The 15,107-nt window shown below is 34.9% G+C and overlaps 1 protein-coding gene across 5 annotated transcripts in view; it reads right to left on the reverse strand.

The window, feature by feature from the left end:
* The window catches only part of Dyrk1a (dual specificity tyrosine phosphorylation regulated kinase 1A), a 136,288-nt gene that overhangs the window by 88,563 nt on the left and 32,618 nt on the right, over positions 1-15,107 (reverse strand). Inside the window, exon 1 of one of the 5 annotated variants that reach the window (XM_071615034.1) lies at positions 8,396-8,417. The exons of the other annotated variants lie outside the window; for them this stretch is intronic. The gene's annotated coding sequence lies outside the window, so the exon portion shown is untranslated. Of the gene's footprint in view, positions 1-8,395; positions 8,418-15,107 lie in introns of those variants that run through there. 5 annotated transcript variants of the gene reach the window in all.

The following is a 15,107-nucleotide window of genomic DNA, read 5'->3' on the forward strand; positions in this document are numbered from 1 at the left end:
TAAAAATAAAGTGAATCATCAGTCATCGAGATTAAATCATTTTTACTCCAAAATCAGAGTTTTCTCTTTAAAAAAAAAAAAAAAAATCCCTCAAAAATAGTCAGTTTGGGGCAAGATGACACACACCTGTAATCCCAGCTGCTTGGGAGTTTGAAGCAGGAGGATTACAAATTCAAGGACAGCCTTGACAAGTTTGTGAGACCAAATAAAAAATAGTCCTTCTTTTAAATTCTGGCACACCATAGGGAAAGATGATATCAATTCAGAGCCAGGCGCAAGCCTATGATTGCATCTCTCTGGCTGAGCCAAGAGGATCCCAAGTTCAAGGCCATCCTAAGCAATTCAGAGAGACCCTGTCATAGTGAAATAAAAAGGGCTAGAGGTGTAGCTCAGTGATCAAGCACCCTTGCCTTCAATCTCCACTACCAAAAAAAAAAGAAGAAAAAGAAAAAAAGGTCTCTAACTATGACCTATATATATTGTGAAATCCTTTAGGTTCTCAACACCACATTGTCACCTATAAAATGTTATACTGACTGCTACATACACCTTGTCAGCTGGAATGGTTTCAACAGAAATAGATGGGATTACTAATTTTTTTTAAAAAAAAAAGCTCTTCATTAGAAACAGAACAAAATAACAGTATTCTTTTTATTTTATTAAAAATTACTAGAGGGCTGGGGTTATGGCTAAGAGGTAGAGCGCTCGCCTAGCATGCGTGAGGCACTGGGTTCGATCCTCAGCACCACATAAAAATAAAGATATTATGTCCACCTATAACTAAAAAAAAAATTTTTTTTTTAATTATTAGAGAGCTGAGGCTGTGGCTCAGTGGTAGCACACTTGCCTGGCATGTGTGAGGCACTGTGTTCTATCCTAGCACCACATATAAATAAATAGATAGATAGATAAAATTTGCCAACAACTAAAAAAATATTTCTAAAAAATATATTAGTAATTAAAAGATTATTTCATTACTGCTTAAAATACCTTTAGGTAAAATACACACAAAATTCTGACACCTGGAAATATCATCCATATTTCACAATTAAAAATTTTTAACCTACATGAAAAAATTTGAATGCACAATGAGATTTATAAGGACAATTTAGGTAGTTCAGAAGGTGTCAATTAATTATAAGTGACCAAAAAGAAAAAGCTACAAAAATAAAATCAAAAGAAATAGTGCATAAAAAATATAAAATCTGATTCTATGGATTAAAATTACATTGTAGTTATCTAAAAATTATGTTCTGTGACTAACATTCCTTATGAGCTTTTACTTATTTACACCAACTGATTAAAGAGAAAAAAGTAGGTCTTTTCCCATGTAGAAATTTTAGGAACATATTTTCTAGAATTATAATAGGCAAGAGTTAAAGGGAAGAAAATATAGAAGTGTCATGCTTTCAATATTTAATACAAGAGAAAAATTCTTCATTCTTCCTTATAAGATGATCAAGTTACATTGCAGAAAAATCAATAGCATTAACTGGGATTTCAAGTGAAATTCTAAAAACAAAGGACATTTATTACTCCCCTCAAAAGCCTGGGAATAGTCACAACCTTTAAGAGGGGGTAAAAATGGCAAAAAACACAAGACTTTGGAATGTGGTTACAAACCAAAGTTATTAATAAGAGCAACAGGACAAAGGACATTTGTAAAGTAAACACTTATTGTGCACCCAGCACTCAGCTAAGACATTCAAGTAATCTCCTAAGAGCCTTCAAAGTAAATAGTGTTACTTCCATTGCATCAATGTGAAAAGCAGGGATTAAAGAAACTAACTAGAATAAGGTCACAGTTTGCAAACTGGTAATACACCAAAGTTCACCTCCCCAAGATACTCCCCATTAATGATCACTAAAATGGCTATGAGAGACCATTAAAAAGATGCAAAAATCCAAGTATGCCTGAGCCTGATTTAGAACATGCTTCTGCCTCAACCATCCCCAACATGGGAAGAACGAGGGAGGGTGGGATGGAAGTTAGGGGGAGAATTTAGTCTAACAGAGACATTTTGATTCCAACCCACAACAGTGTGCTATATATTCCCTCTACTCTCACCCCCAAAATGTTAAAGGAGATAAATCAAAAAAAGATAGGGCTGGGGATGTAGCTCAGTTGGTAGAGTACTTGTCTAACATCCCAAAGGCCCTAGATTCAAACCCCAGCACCACAAAAAAAAAAAAAAAGAGAGAGAGAGAGAGAAAGGTAAAAATCAATAGCAGAAGAATCATTTTTGCCCTAAATCCTTAGGAAAGAGAAAAGATCATGAAGAATTATAAACATAGGTCTTAGATCATAGCACTTCAATGGCATTTTGGAAGGGGGGAGTACCTGAAATGAGTGTTAAATGGAGATAGAATCATGTTCTGAAGAACTAATATAACCAAATAAGCACCAGGGAGAAGTTTAAGAACGAACAGCTAGGGCTGGAGTTTTGGCTAATGATAGAGCACTTGCCTGGCATGTATGAGGCCCTGGGTTCAATCTTCAGCACCATAAATAGATAGATACATAGATACATAGATAGACAGACAGATAAATAGTCTGCTGGCAACTAAAAATATTTTTAAAAAGAAAGAACAACTAAGTGGGTTAAATAAAATGTTGTCCACAATATTTGCTATCTCAACCACCAAATTATTACTCAGTCTCTGGACTCTCATCTGGACCCAGAAAAGATTACATTGAGCACTAAGTATTTGGACATCCCCAAAAATACAGGAACTCAAGAGAGAAATATCTCAATGCATAATGCATTGACAAATATTCTTTACACAACCAGAGGGGAGACACTGCATGGTTTCTAGGACTAAGCTATGATGGATAAGTGTAACATAATAATACAGAAACCCGGTCATTCTTTCAAAATATGTCAACTATTTTGCTTGCTGTCCTTTGTCTTCTTTCAGTGAATGTAACATTCATAATGATGTGTACAACTAACTTCTAATACTGGAGAGTATATCATATAAAGTAGATATTAGTTAGTACGTCTATCATACGTAAACCTAAGTCCCAGAGGCCTCATTTCTAGCCCAGCCCTCATAGAAGGGCTCCACGCCCACATTTCTAAGAGCTCAGTGAACTGAGCTTGCATGTCCCAGTTATGTTCTACTGCACCTAGATATCTTTAATGGGCACTTTATATTTTACTTTAACTCACTTAGTCTCCATAATTATATAAATACAACTATCATCTCCATTTTTTAAAGGAAAGAAAACTAAGGCCCAGAGAAAACAAGTCACGCCAAGTTACACATGACTAGTAGAGGAGATCAGAATCAAATCCAAGGTCTGGAATGGTGGCTCAGTGGTAGAGCACTTGCCTAGCATCTGTGAGGCACTGGGTTCAATTCTCAGCACCACATATAAATAAATAAAATATAAGGTCCACTGACAACCAAAAAAATATGAAAAAAAAAAAATCAAAGCAACTTAACTCCAAAGCCACTGCTCTCAGCCCCTAAGTTAAAATGAATTTACCATGTACCCATAGTTTCCCATACTTGGGGGAGATGGGAGGAAGGACCAGGAAGAAAGGGGAAATGCCATTTCTCTTTTGTGTATTCTCAGACTTGATTATTTAGTGTCACCATTAGACTAATATCACTTTAGGGCTACAGCCCTAACCATCCAGGACTCTTTCCTTTTGTGTGTACAACATCCATTCACAAATTCGTATGGTGGAGTTCACCTTAGAAAGGTCTTTCAAACTGGCCTCAATTACTCCACTTCTATTAATTCCATCTTGGTCAAGATTCTGGTCGTATTTGGACTCAAGTCTTCACCCATTACTGACCATTCTCATCAGAATTATATACCTTTAGAACATTCATTCCAATCCAATTATATGCAATTATGCTGTTCAGAAGCTAGAATTGCTGAACAATAAATCTTTTCTCCATTTCAAATTCAAAATTTCAAAATTTTTCCCACCATTTTTATTTCAATTACACTATTTTATGATTATAAAAAATTAGGTGCTCATTGTTTTTAAGAAACCAAAGGATATAAAATAGGTATAAAACACCGAAGTCACACAAAATTCTACCAAAGTCTGGCAGTGGAATTTATATGTTTTTTTTTTTTTTCCTTTTTAAATTGTGTATCAACAATTTATATTTGCATCATCTGGTTTTTGTTTGGGGGGATTTGGGGGGGAGGTGCAGTACCAGAGATCCAACCAAGGGACTCATGCATGTTAAGCAAGTACTCTACCACTGAGCTGCATTCCCATCCTTGTTTTCATTTTATTTTGCAACAGGGTCTTACTAAGTTGTCAAGGCAGGCCTGGGACTTACACTCCTTCTGCCTCAACCTACCAAGGTGCTAAGATTGAAGACATGTGCCACTGTGCCCAGCAATCATTATTTTTAATGGGTACCTAGTACTCTACTGCACAGATGTAAATGTCTTTCGAGCAAACACCTATTGAGAGATGTGTTTTGTTTCCAAATTTACATTATCATGAATTTTAAACCTTGGAATCTGCTTCTAACCATATGCTAATAGAAATTAAGAGCAAAGTGATATGAACAAAATACAAAGCCATCATGATTTTTCAAAATCTCTTCTACTGACAAGTATTATTTTGCATCACCTACACAAAATGTATTCAAACTTTCCATTACTCAAATCAATTCTAGACAATACGAGGAATTTAAGAGAGTGGCAGATGATCTTGAGGAGCTATGGGATCAAACAAGGTTCAAATGCAGTAATTCATACTATCTGCTACTATATTCCCCTCCCTAATTTTAAATCTGGGGTATTCTCACTTTACTATGCATTCCCTAAACAAAGTGGTATCTACCAGACAAAAGATATTTAGGAAGAATATGTGGACTCAGTAGCCTGCAAGCCTTTCTCATGATTAGTTTATAAGATACATATTAAGAAAGTGCCCTGTTTCTCTTTTCTAATAGTACTAACTTTTCTAAATAGGATTGTCTAAAGTATAATAGATACACACATGTATAATTTTATCTATAAAATGTTATGTATAATTTACATTTGTGTGTCCATACATATACTTAGTTGGTTATACACACTTTTATATGTATAATTATATATAATTTTATAAACCATTGCTTTTAATTATCCTTGAGTTTCAGAAATACAGAAAAATAACAAGGCCAGAAAAATCAAAAACACAGTCATTAACAGCTTACATTCCTCCAATAAGCCAATTACTAAGAGTAGTAAATTAGTTTAGTTTTACTTTACCTTGCTACACTTTTGAAAAACTTATAGAGAAATGTCACCTTCTTTTTTTAAATTTTTTATTTGTTTTAATTAGTTATATATGATAGTAGAATACATTAATGCACTTTGATATATCATACATAGGTGGGATATAATTTCTCATTTTTCTGAGTGTACATGTTGCAGAATCATATTGGTCACCTAGTCACATAGATACATAACAGTAATAATATCTGTTTCATTCTAGTATCCTTCCTATATCCACACTCCCCCTCGCATCACTTCCTTCTACCTAATTTAAGGTAACACTATCAAGTGGGATTCACCCCAGGGATGCGGGGTTGGTTCAACATGATACAATAAATGTAATTCATCATATTAGTAGACTTTAAAACAAGAATCATATGATTATCTCAATAGATGCAGAAAAAGCACTTGACAAAATATAGCATACCTTCATGTTCAAAACACTAGAAAGAGGTTGGGTTTGCAGCTCTGAGGTAGAACGCTTGCCTAGCATGTGTGAGGCCCTGGGTTTGATCCTCAGCACCACATAAAAATAAATAAATAAAACAAAGATATTTAAAAAAAAAACCACTGGAAAAACTAGAGATGGTAGGAACATACCTTGTAAAAGCTATATATGCTAAACCCAAGGCCAGCATCATTCTAAAATGGAGAAAAACTGAAAGCATTCCCGCTAAAAACTGGAACAAGACAAAGATATCCTTTCACCACTTCTATTCAACATTATTCTTGAAACATTAGCCAGAGCAATTAGACAAAGAAATTAAAGGGATACAAATAGATAAAGAAGAATTCAAACTATCACTATTTGCTGATGACATGATTCTATATCTAGAAGATCCAAAAAATTCTACCAGAAAACTTCTGGAACTAATAAATGAATTCAGCAAAGTAGCAGGATATAAAATCAACACCTATAAATCAAACGCACTCCGATATATCTGCGATGAATCCACTGAAAGAGAAATTAGGAAAACTACTCCATTAATAATAGCCTCAAAAGAAAAAAAAATAAAATACCTGAGAATCAATCTAATGAAAGAGGTGAAAGACTTTTACAATGAAAACTACAGAACACTATAGGAAGAAATTGAAGAAAACCTCAGATGATGGAAAGATCTCCCATGTTCCTGGATAGGCAGAACTAATATTGTCAAAATGGCCACCTTCTTAAAAATTCTTATATTTCAGGACACCTGTTATCCTCCAAATAGTCCATGTCTTTCACTTTCAGCACTAACCTCAGATGTTACTTCTTCCCATTCTGCCCCCTGGTTTCTATATTCATTTCACTTTCTTTTTTTCGCTCCCTCCAAAAGAAATATTTGAACTCTATTCTCTCCCCTAACTTTTCACTCAATATCTAGTTCCAATAAGCTGCAGGCTGGCTGCCATGTTACTGCTACTACCTCAACTCACTGTGTCTGAACTACAGTCCACTTCCCATTTCTACTCCCAGGACCATCACTCTACAATAACTTCGCACAGTCTTTATCTACACTAAATAATCTTAGTGATTTGCAAAATGCCTTGGGCCTTTCTGTTTTTCTCCATGCCCATTTTAATGACTTTCTTCCTGGTCCTTTCTGCACCCACCCTATTACAAATGAGTGTCTCCCAAGCCTGATGGTTTTTCAGAGAAAAAAACTGAGAGATTGTACTCCAAAGATCCTAATTCATTAAACATGTATAAAGATAACAAGAACTTCCAGATGATTCCTGGACACAGCCAAGCTTGAGTACTACTGTACTTAAAGACATCTTATAACTTGACCCAATACACATCATCTTCCTGAAACAAATGGCTTTCAATCTGTATTTAATAGCTCTATAATTTAGGGACATTCATTCAAACCTCTTTGCCCTGTTCTCAAAGAGTTCAACAGGACATTCCATAAAATGCATTTAACCTCCTTCTGCATCAATGCTCAAGTCATTTGAGCCCGACCTAAAACTTGTCCCTTCTTCAAAATCACCTTAAGTCCAGTTTAAAGTCACTCTACCCTCTTCTCTGAACCTGCATTTATATCTTGTGAACTCTTTATGTTACATACTCACCCCAGTGAACAGACTGTCATGGTAGAAAAGAAACAATGAAAATATTGTTTTATGTAGAAAAGTGGGTTATAAAGCAGTACACAGATACCATATGATATTTGTTTTTTAAAAGAAAAGTTATACACAGAAAGAGTGGTAGGTTATGAACAAAATGTAGTTATCTCTGGAGAGAATTCTGCAAGGAATTCTTATTTTTATCCTCTGTATTTTCTAAATTTTCTAAAAATGAACATTTTTTTTCTTAAACCTAGAAACATAAACCTTAAAATTTTCCATCTAGAATCTTCTCGATCAATGGAAATTCTGTAAGAATGACTGGCATAATATTGTATCATCAATCACACAAGATGACTTATTTATTAATGTCAAGATTCCCACATTTAAACTTCAAATTCCAGTGGTCTCATTAAACAGAATATTCTACTTTTGAGACCCCATTTACAATCTTGCAAATCAATTACACACAGGCATGCTATTCCTCTATTAATACAGGCAGGGTTTTGTTTTGTGTGGGGCTGTCCTTTCAGTCAGTTCTATAGACCAAAAACATACAATAACTGTTTATAAGACCAGAAGTGACACAATAGGTGAAAAAAACAGAATTAATATTAAAATAAGTCTCAGGAGTAAAAAAGCCTGGAAAACCTTTAAAACACCATTATTAATTACCCTCTTCTTAAGCACAGTAAAAACCTAAATACAGTGAAAATTTATCCATTTCAAAGAATAAGTCTCATGTTAAATTATTCTACTCTCACTCCTCAGTCACAAATTATATCCTAAATCCTCTATACCAACTTAAGTTTATGCTGTTTGTTCTATGCTCTGGGGCAAACAAAAACTGAAAATAGCTATACAATGTCTACAAAACACTCTTCAGAGACACAGACGTATTCCTTGGTTTCTTCTCCAACTGAACATCAAACCTCAATCTTTCATCTTAATAAATCTCATTGAACTGTTTTTGCTCAAATCTTATGCTTTGATTCTCAATTTATGATCTCCAAATGTGTACACAATATAAATATAGTGTCGGCAACACTAACATTTCTATATAGTTTTCTCCATTATAATTCTTAAGTCTGTAGCACTTACTTTATGTTCCATTTGTACTCTATTTTGCCTCATGTTCTGTCTCTGCAACAAAGATTATGGTACACCTACATGATAAAATACCATGAAATCATTTAAATTCTTATAACCACAGTACATAAGGGGGCAAGTTGTACATTACAAAGATCTCACAACTAACATTTTCCAATATATCTAGGCTACTCATTTATCGATATTTTCAAATTGTTAAGAAATCTAAACTAAAAAACAAAAAACCCTCTGCAGATAAATGAATATGAACGATTCAAGCTTGTGTTGCTCATCAGTCCCAGTATGCTGTTATAGTTTATATTATTACCTCCTCCTTTTCAGTCTTATCTCCTACTACACATTCTCCCCAAATCCATGGTAGAGCTGCAGTGGACAAAGTCTCATTCCCCAAATTAGATTTTTTAGCTCAGAGAATTCCACAGCCATCTCTGCCTGTCAATACCCACTAAAGCTCAAGGCCAATCAATGATTTCTTCCCCAGAAAGTCCCATACCACACACTTACAGACACGACTGTCTCCTAAACCCTGACATAATGGTATTTATACCATGATAATCACCCCCACTCTGCCCTGAACTGTAACTGTTCTAGCCTTGAAAGCAGGGGAAACTCTGTTCACCTCACCCTCCAAAAGCCCAGCTTCCACAATTACAGCTGATACTAAGTAAAGGATAAAAAGAAAATGTAATTGTCAAACTAACTCAGAGCCTAAAATATCTACTTTAGGTTGCCTCACTAAAACAATTTAAACAGTTTAAATTTTTAAATATTTATAATGAGCCTTTATAATAAGCACAATTAAATGATACCTGCAACCCAAAGATAGAATGAATGAGTTTGCTGTGGTTTGGCTCATAATTCAATCCAGTGCAAATGGCACAAAGGCTGGTATTTTTGCTAAAGGATAATTGTTAATATGAGCCTTAAAATATTTCATATAATTATATGCTACATAAACATTTGTAATCAGATAAAGCTTGAAAATGCTTTGGCTTTTTTCTTTTTCTTTTAAGCAACAAGCATATTTTCTGAAAAGAATATTCTTAAATGTGGACTTACTAATAAAGTATTAGAAAATCAGGTGGGTAAAAATATAAGTAACTGTTGAGCAGAAGAGAGGGATATGAGAGCTCATTATATTATTCTCTATATTTTACTATATGCTTTAAGTTTGCCATAAACTTTTTTTTTCTTAATTAAAGCAATATGAGAAAAGTGTTAGAAGTACAGCAATCTTCAAACTGTGAGAGCGCCAGGTGTAGTGGTGCAGGCCTGAAATTCCACCTAAAATCCCAGCAACTTGGGAGGCTCAAACAGGAAGATCTGAATTTCAAGGCAAACCTCTGGTAACTTGTTGAGATCCTGTTCCAAATTTTAAAATTATTCAAAGAGGGGGTGGGCCCAGATAGCTCAGTGGTAGAGCACCCCCAGCATTGCAAAAATTAAAAATCAAAGGTGGGGGGGGGGGGGGCTACCAGACCAAAGCAGCTAACAAAAAAAAAAAAAAACTTTTGAAATTCAGTAATAATTTTATGATGAGAGAACTTACAAACTTACTATGACTGAGCAAAATCTGTGGGAGTGTTTTTGTTTTGTTTCTTTCTGAGGAAAGGATGAAAACTGCTTAGAAAACTAACTTCCATGAAATATTGTTTTTAAGTATGTCATTAATAAAAACATACCTATGTACACTTTGATTTCTGTAAGTTTCTTAGAATGTGTTTACAAGTGTAGAACTGTGATATGAAAATTTAGAGAGTTGAGGTAAAATTCAGATACCATCAGCTAGCTTTATAGGATCAATAAAACTCAAACTTCCTAGTGCCAAAGTCCACAATAGAGATAAATCCCTCTACCAATATGAACCAGCTTACAATTCTGTAACCAGTCCTGGAGGAAAATAATTGCACAGTCTAACAATTTCCCCCACAATTTTTTTAGTTACCCAAAGTTGTATTCAATTTTTAGCTTCACATGTTCTCACATTACACAGAATAGCACATTCTTCATGAAATCTAATATCAATTACTTACACATATTGAATTTATTATCAGACTTAGAGCTAAGAGGCCTTCAACTTCACTTCATTCAGATCAATCCTTTTTACCGGATGTGGAAATGAGGTTTAGAGGGTTGTGTCCCTTACTTATGAGTATCTGAAAGTTACACAAATATTAAAAAGGTATGATTATCAAACCAATGATAAAAGCAAAATAATATTCAACATTGTATTCAAAGTACACTGCCACACAGATGTGTAAATATACATGTGTGTACAATAAAGAGTATGAGCCTGTGGGTCATGGTGGCACTCCCCTGTAACCCCAGCACCTCAGGGGGCTGAGGCAGGAGGATCACAAGTTCAAGGTGCAAGTTCAAGGCCAGCCTTGGCGAGGCCCTAAGCAATTCAGTGAGACTCTATCTCTAAGTAAAACACAAAATAGGGCTGGGGATGTGGCTCAGTGGTTAAGTGCACCCAAGTTCAATCTCTAGTACTCCCCTCCCCCCCAAAATATGAGCCTTATATATATAAATGAAAATGCTAAGGAAAATTTCAAGAAAGATTAAAATCGATCTTTAACAGCAATATTTCCAGACAAGGAAGTGGGACTATGGATATGATGGGACAAGAATGAGGGAAGAGCTGAGAGAGAGAAGATGGTGACACACATCTATTTACACTTCAATAACTTCAACAATGAGAACATATACATGCCCAGTGATTCAACTGAGAGACAAATTTACATAAATGAACACAATATTCTAAAAACCAATGATGTCCATGACAATAAATATTAAATTATTCATTCACTTCTCCAACAATACATGCCACACACTGAAGACATGAGGTGGTACTTTCTGTCACTATGCCTCCCTTCATAGACTTCACAGTACAATGTAGGAAACAGAAGTGTGTGTGTGTGTGTGTCAATCACACTGATATGTAACTACAAACTGTACTAAGAGTATAACTTAAGTACAGAATGCCAAAGGGGAGAACATGGAGGGAAAACAATTTAGATTTAAAAAGAGGGAATATCAGAACTAACCTTCTCAGGACTTTACAGGTAAGGTTAACATAAAGCTTCACAATTCTTTTAATTTCCAGATCTACATGAAAACATTTGGTAAGAAAATTTAAAACTTCCAAAAAATAAGTAATTAGGGATCTGGAAGAACTGGGACACTTCAGTCAAGACAAGAGTAAATCAATGCCTTCAAATTATAGATGGAATAGTAAACAGAGTGAATAGGCTTGCTCCCTGTAGTTTAAGATAGAACTACAACCAAGAGTAAGTATGATGTTACAGGAAAGTAGGTAGAAAATAAATAAAAAGAATAAAGGCATCAGTAATGGGACAGATGCTTCAAGGATGGCAGTTCCCAGTCACCTCTGCAGAGCCTGGGACCTAGAACATCTACTTTGGCCAAGATTCCAACATTAGATGAGAAACAGGATTCAATTCCCCATGAGTCCACTCAGCTAACATGACCTTTCACTCAAAGGCGTTATCACCCATTTCACTAATGTACTGAGTATCCCTCATCCAAACAGCTTGAGACCAAAAGTGATTTATACTTCTAAATTTTTCAGATTTTAGTCTATTTTCACATACATAATGAGAGACGGTGGGCCTCGAGCCTAAGAACAAAATTAATTTGTTTTATATGCATCTTACAAAACCTAAAGTGACTTTTATAATATTTTAAATAATTATGTACATGAAACAAAATTTATGCGTACTCCATCATTACATTTACAGCATCATGTCAACACTCTAAAAGTTTCAGATTTTGGAGCATTCTGGACTTCAGACTTTTTGATTAAGGATGTTCAATCTGTATTTAAAAATTTGCCTATTCCACAAAATATAATCAGGAGAACAGCTTAAGATTTAAAAGAAAACTGCCTCCTCCACTGAGCTTTCCCCCACCTCCTCAGCTTCTATACTTGCTCAGAATGGTTACACAATAAGAGCAAAAACATAGCTTGGAATCTTGAGGCAGGATATTTGTTAATATTGAACCCTTCTGAAGCCACACATTCCCAGTTCACAGTCCCACCCCAACCTTCCTCAACAAGGCCCCTAACTGTGATAATTTATATATTCTTCCAGGCACCTACAAAGGAGTGTACACCTTACAGGCAATAGTAATCCTCGATATCCTGCTTTGGGCTATGAGAAAGCACTAGCACTGACTGGCTCTCCTACTGTAAAAAACAAGAAACAGAACAAAACATTTAAATTCAATGTCTCCTGACAAAGGACGAATGACAGTAGAAGAGTATGCTCTCTGAAGAAGGGGTTATGACTGCCCTGGTTCTCTAAAGACAATTTCCCAACATGGCGGAGGGGACTAGCATCCAAGGAAAGTACAGCAATCCTGCTGAGATGTGAAAGTGAAGAATAGAATTCCAGGCAGCTGACACAGCTAGAAATCTTTGACAGGGGATGAAAGAGAAGAGAATTCTGTAGAAAGACATCTCCAGAAGCCTGTGTAGGGAACCCATGAGGAGGACATGAGTGCATATAACCAGGGTAAAACCACCTAAGGATTAGCATAAACTGCTTAGAAGCTGAAAACAGAACAAAACTGAAGAATAAATAAGACTGAGAAATATTAAGGCCAGAGTGGGAAAAATCTCAAAAACACCTTGTAATAGTCAATTTTATTTGTCAACTTGACTGAGCCATAGGGTCCCCATTTAGTCAACCATTATTCTGTGCATGTTTACATATTGGGAATCCTCAGCCTCCATAAAAACATGAGCCAATTTTTCACAATAAATTCATATAAATCCTCTATTGCTACTACTGTGTTTCTGGAGAACCCCAACTACCACACACCTCCTTAACACTCCCTTCCCTTTTTCAGGATTAAACCAAGACTACATTCACAGGAAGACTCAGTTTGAATAGAAATCATGCCTGACCATACTGGAAAGGGCTATGAGTCACCTTGAACTTTTCCTAGATCTTCCCTAATAAAGTATAAAATCAAGCCTATACAAATTCAAGATGACTAAATAAGACTTCAAGTACAAAAACTAACACTCTTAGAAGGAAGACACAGTATTCAATCAAAAATTAGTAGGCAAGCAAAGAGAAAAATATGATCGAGTCAATCTCGAGTTCGATGAGGCTAATTTAGCAGACAAAAATTTTTAGAGAAGCTATTTTACATATTCAAAAAATGAATTTAATGAAATGACATGATCTTTGAATGTGTGAACAGACAGGGTATCTCAGCAGAAAAATTATAACCACAAAAATTATAAAACAAACTTTTAAAACTGAAAAATACAATAACCAAAATAAAAAATGTACCGGATACAATTAACAGAATAATAGCAGAAATCAGCAAATTTGAAGATGGACCAATACAAATCATCCAATTTAAAATAGTGAAGAAAAAAGAAGAGGCCCTTAGAGACCTATGGAACAGTATCAAATTTTCTAACATACATGTAAATGAAATCAAAGAAAAAGAAAGTGACAAAAGGGCAGACAAATATTTGAAACCATCACAGTTAAAAATACCTCAAATTATAACCAATCACAAGTGTTCCACAGTTTAAAATCAAAGATAAAAGAGATAATCTTGAAAACAGCCAAAGAGAAAAAAAGATTCTCTATATACAGAGGAATAAACATGGTAATTAACACTGACATCTCATCAGAAAAGACAGAAGCTAAGAGGTGGTTCTGTGTAGACCTGTGATCCCAACCACTCTGGTTTTCCCAGGAGGAACATGAGTTCAAGGTTAACCTAGGCAACACAGTGAGACCTAGTTTATTCTTTTAAAAAAAAAAAAAAAATCCAGAAGGCAGTAAAACTCCATTAAAGTACTAGAGGGAAAAAATTTTTTTGCTTGTTTTTTTTTAATCCAGAATTCTGTATCCAAAGAAAATAATCTTTAAACCTAAAAGTGAAATAGACACTTGCAGACAAAAAATTTTAAATTAAAGAACAAAAAATCTGAGAAAAGTCTTTGCCACTAGACCTGGACTACAAGAAATGCTAAAGTGTTCTTCAGACTGAAGGAGAATTTAAAACTACACAAAGGAATGAAGAGAGCCAGAACTGTAGATAGTTGAGTAAATATTCACAAATAGCATTTTTGCCTTTCATTAATTTCATTAAAAAGACAACTGACAGTTTAAAACAAAAATAAATTGTTGTTTAAAACATGCTAAAGTCAAAAAATAATGTAAGATATAAGGAGGAATACAAAACATGGAAAAAATTGCACAAAGGAGAGGGGCAGCTAGAGAGAGTCAATACTGTTTACGGTTTTTAAATTTGGGAAGTGGGGACTGGCAAGTGTAAAATGTCAAGTGTGAACTGGGACTTGGAAGAAAATTGATTCTAAATATTTGAAAACAGATGTGTCCCTCCAATATAGAACACCTTCAGAAGTTTATCTTAAAGTGCTCATAGTCATTACCACACACATATACATACACATACACATACACACACACACACACACACACACAGATCCTCCATCACAAGAGAATCAACAAGCAATCAAATTTCACACCCAAGAAACTAGAAATAGCAACTATCTGAAAAGAACCTCAAAATATGTATTAGAATGCTTAGAGAAATAAAAACAAAGCATGATACACACACATACAAAATTATGTTCATGACTGCAAAAACTCTCCATTGGTACCTTTTATTTCAAAATGTGGAC

This window comes from Marmota flaviventris, chromosome 8 (assembly GCF_047511675.1).
Source record: "Marmota flaviventris isolate mMarFla1 chromosome 8, mMarFla1.hap1, whole genome shotgun sequence".
In the NCBI taxonomy this organism is placed as follows: Eukaryota; Metazoa; Chordata; class Mammalia; order Rodentia; family Sciuridae; genus Marmota; species Marmota flaviventris.